This window comes from Eubalaena glacialis, chromosome 5 (genome assembly GCF_028564815.1).
Source record: "Eubalaena glacialis isolate mEubGla1 chromosome 5, mEubGla1.1.hap2.+ XY, whole genome shotgun sequence".
NCBI classification, from domain to species: Eukaryota; Metazoa; Chordata; class Mammalia; order Artiodactyla; family Balaenidae; genus Eubalaena; species Eubalaena glacialis.
The window spans coordinates 89,082,871-89,087,834 of NC_083720.1; the positions used below are offsets into that span (position 1 = coordinate 89,082,871).

Below are 4,964 nucleotides of genomic sequence, written 5' to 3' on the forward strand. Positions count from 1 at the left end.
GATGGTTAAAAAGTTCAAAGAATGTGTAATGCATAACCATATTTAATAGGCACATAAATATCAATTAATGAAGGGAGAAATTTTACTTATCTCTGAAAGCATTGCTGATTTAACTGAGGGACTTGAACTTTAGCTATACTCAGAGGTATGTACTTCATTGGTCTACTGTATGACTGGACACTATGAGCTCTTTCACAAATTTCCCTAAATCAATAGTTTCTTGGAATATTGACAAATGAAATATTCACTAGCTTCACTCCTTTCCTGGCACTCATAGGGCATATCTGAAATATTGCACAAGCATTTGTACCACCAATACAATGTAACAGATCTCAAACATTAAGTACATAGAATGCAGAATTAAATTGAGAATTTTTGATCAGTCCTATTCTACAAAATCCAAGCTCATGCCTACTACCATGCAGTAGGCACTGGTTGGGATTCAGGTCTCACAGTCTCTCCTTGGTCTGTAGAATCTATGAGCTGGGTCTCACCATGAGGTCAACAAGTGTCTCTTTAACAGGCTACATTTCCCATCCTTTTCACTGTTGGAACCCAATGAGATTATCCATTAAAAGAATGACACTGAACCTGGCACACAGTAAGCTATTGGTTCATTCATTTATTCATGCAACAAATATTTATTCCTACAAGTATTCCTAATGCGGGAACCTAACACTATGGTCTGTGCTGGAACTCAATCTAGAATATGTTATACATGTATCTTAAAAATTTGCATGCTACCATGTGGATATACAGATCTATCTATTGAGAGTGAGAGAAACAGAGAGACAGAGACAGAGAGAGAGAGGGAGAGAGAGAGAGAATGTATATTCTTCTTAGTCAGGAGTAGAATATTTTGTAACTGCATAGTCTTGCCCTTGGATATCTTAGAAATTACTTAAAGGAAGGGAAAGAAGAAATATAAGGAGGAGGAGGAAGTGAGAAAAAGAAAGAGGAAGAGGATGAGGAGAAGAAAACACTAATCCAATGGTATTTTGAAATGCTTCCTTTCTGTTTCTATTTTCTTTACAGTCTGTTTTTTTTTTTAACTAATTGATATACATTCTAGTTTTCTTGTTTTGTTTTTATCTTCTCAAATTTTTCCAATTATCATGTATAACTTTAGAGAGTATGCAAAAATATATATATATATACTGGAAAAACTGAAGAAACAAGATAACTTTGAAGTTACCAGTTATCACCAGAGCCCAGCTGGGCCCTTAGATACACTTGGTGTATGGGCCTAGAAGAGCCACCCTCTTTGGCAAACTGTAGTCTGCTGACCTTGGCAGCTGAAGTGAGGGTTGCTGCCTGAGGCACAGGCATTATGAGGTAATAACAACAGGTAAAATTAAATGAGGGTGATGACAACCAAGAAATAGATTAAAACCATCCCAGGATACTTTCAATCTACTAAAAAATGAGTAGGATGACCGGAAAGCATTAATAGTCAAAGGCAAGATGTCCTCTGCTCTCAAATCAACCAGAGAGGAACCAGACAAATAGTTAATAAATCTTGTCCAAAGAAAAGAAATAAGGAATTCAAATCTTCCTTATCTGAAAACTCTCTCATCTGTTCTCCACTATTTATTCATCAATTTACATCCTTACCTGGATTTTAAAATAATTTAAGATATCTCTTTCATTTCCTCTGGAAAGGGATATGCATTAATAATTTATGCCTTGCCTCCCTTTTTTTTGAAAAGCAGTATAGCAATGTTTTTAATGGATTAATTGCCAAATGGTCCTGACACAGCCACTTGTGTATACACAAGCTCACATTAGGCGTGACAAATGCAGAATGATATGTAGAAACTAACTTCGGCAAAAATCCTGACGTGTGGCATGTGCCATTATAGGAAACTTGCCTAACACAGCACGTATGCAACTAGAGAGTTTGCCTTAAGAAAAGTGCTATGGGTACATATATTTTGCTATTTCTTCTGAAAAGTGCTTTGAAAATATTCATTTACGTCACACAACAGAGACTTGTATCCAGAGAGGTATGTCAAAGTAAATTATGCATTAGAAATATTTGCCAAGAGAATAAATCACTTTTCTTAGATCAGCCTACTATCTAAAAGTTTCTCCCTCACATTGAAGAAGGATAAATATTACAAGGTGAAAAGGAATATATACTTTCTATAATGCTTGTATACAGTCTTCCTAGAAGAGAAAGCTGAGACATTTGGGGGATCTTTCTATAACCTTTTTTAATACTGGTTATATAAATGCATATATTTCAACTAAATTATGGCCAATGTTCAAACTAAGGATGAAATAATCAGTAAGATTTGTAACATTTTTTTTCTGCCTCCAAGTCTCAAAATTAAGTTTTCCCTTGGTTAGACCTCTTAGTTCAATAAGTATTTATTGTTTTATTACTGAAAAATGATATATATAAGATCTTATGCTAAAAGGTAACATAGAAAATGCAAATACAAAAAATAAGCAGATGTCTTTCCTTGTAAACTAGCACTCAGTTGGAGTTTCTATAAATATTGCAAACCAGAGTGGCAGACTTTTCTATATTAATATCTCTCACGGGGGTGGGGGGAGTAGAGGGTTGGAAAGCCTTAGCTTAAACCGTTTAAGAACTCCAAACAAGGCATGATTTTCCACTTAAGCAATACTTCATTTTCAATGGAGACAATGAAACCTGCTTAATCCAGACTACCACTGGAGAGTTTTAAAAAAAGATGTTGTTTAAGAATTGGAACCTGCTGTATAAAAAAATAAATAAAATTAAATTAAAAAATTAAAAAAAAAAAAAAAAGAATCGGAGACAATCAGAAACAGAAAAATAGAATTGACTGATTCCTATAGAAAAGTTGTTATCTTGCCAGGGTTGCTTTTCTTAAAAGGAAATACATTTCCCTTACTTCTGGAAATGATATTTAGGGAAAGAGGGTTAGCAAATAGGTCCCCTAAACCTTGGAGCTCATAGCTGGCCCCTAGTTTTGCATTTCTGGTATTAAATTCCTCATTCTAAAAGCCGTACATATGTTCATAGGTTGTTGGTTGAATAATAGAAGGTGGAGAGGAAATCCTTCCTCCTCTTTTTAAAACTCTTCAATTCTAGAATTATTGTCTCTCCAACTACTCCTCTCTTTTCTACATGATGTCAAGGCCAAATGTTTTCCACCTGGAGGCCTTTGTTAACATCCTCATAATCCCAAGGAGAGGTTCCTCCTTATTCAAATCTCAGATGGCAAGAAGAAGACAGAACTCCTGGTGACCCAACTCTATTGCAATTCAAGAGTAGAAATATAGGTCAAGAGGAAGACAGCATCCTGCCTTCAGATGCATCTTGCAGGGAGGCAAGGGTGTGGAGCACAGAGAAAAGCACCTCACCCACGTAAACAAAGCTGATGAGGGTGCGCTCAGCAGCTCAGAAACTTCCGCAGCCAACATCTGCTATGACACCTATGTTTATAGCTATAGCAATGGCACCATGTCAAAAAGGATTATTTCACTGTCACAATTCATTAAAGGCCAGCCTTGTTATGAAAAAATGTAAGCTAGGACTTTTTTTCCCACCTTTATTGAAGTGTAATATTTATCTTGCATAACTGAAAAACAAAGAACACTTTACAAATTTATGTGTCATCCTTGGTACAGGCTATGCTAATCTCCGTATGGTTCCAATTTTAGTATATTTGCTGTGGAAACAAGCACTAGGCTTGCTCAGATTTTTATTTGGGGTGTTTGTGTTTTTTAAATTATTATTTTGATATTATTTAGATCTGAAAAATCATCAAGTCCCAAATTAACACACAAACACACACACACACACACACACACACACACACAGAAAAACAAAACAAAACACAAACAAGGATATAATAGTGGCTATCTTTACATGACTTCTAAATTTTTAACTTATTTTGATTATCAGTATTGTCTGAAGTTTCTGTAATGAGCATTTATTTACTATCTAGAGGTTAAGAACAAACACAAAATTTCTTTTTCCTCCAAAAAATTTGATTATCCCATATCAAGTGATTTTCTTCTTCTTTCTATTTTAATGTAATTTTTCAAATGTTTACAATAGATATATAGAATAAGAAAAAAGTAATAATTATTTTATTTCTAAAAAGACTTTGGTGATGAAATTGTTTATTTTTTTAGCCTGAATGCTGGGAGCATAAAAAGATGGAATTTAGGAGACCAGCACAATAAAAAGGCTTAAATACTCTATTAAAAATGATGAATCAGCAAAGGCAGAAGTATTACCTTACCAGTGTAGAAGGATGTTCTGGGCCCAGCTGGGTACGCTATAGTTCAGACTTAGGCAAATTCACCACTTCTACTAAAGTGAGCTGCTAGACCAAGTCCTATCCTCCATCTGGCCAGAAAGTCGGATAGCTAGAAAGCATTTGAAACGGAGACAGCAAGCCCAATTTATTCGTAGTATCAAGTACTGTTCCATGAACTGTCTGATCACTTATATAATGTTAATTTGAGTTAGAAATTAAGGTAAAAGGCCCAGAAATAACTTAAGGAAATTTGCAGGCCCTACACCACCAGAATGTGCAAATCACTTCATCTCCTGGACCAAATTGTTTATTCATTAGTAAAATAAATATTTCTATGGTCTTTCTCAATTCTAATAGTCTATGATGTGTATTGTTTCATAGTAAATGAACTTACTCATATGCAGGAAATTCCTGTCCTCTAATTTCATTCTGGGAAATATTTGACCAAAGTGAAATTGATTTCGGAGAGGCAGCGGTGAGCGGTGGCGCGAAGCGAGATCTTAGTTCCCTGCCCAGGAATTGAACCTGGGTGGCCTGGATGAAAACCAGGAATCCTAACCGCTAGACCAGCAAGGGCTAAAGGCTAGAAGCAAATTTTCCCTGGCTCTTGCCCCCCATGAAAAACGTATTTCTCGAGGATGCAAAAACTGTAAAAAATAGGTACAAAGTTTATTATTAGAGACACAGTACAACAACGAGTGG

General features: G+C 35.5%; 1 pseudogene; it reads right to left on the reverse strand.

Annotated features, from left to right (window-relative positions):
• Positions 1-3,578: 3,578 nt before the first annotated feature.
• On the reverse strand, positions 3,579-3,677 carry LOC133092871 (U6 spliceosomal RNA; annotated as a pseudogene).
• Positions 3,678-4,964: the final 1,287 nt, after the last annotated feature.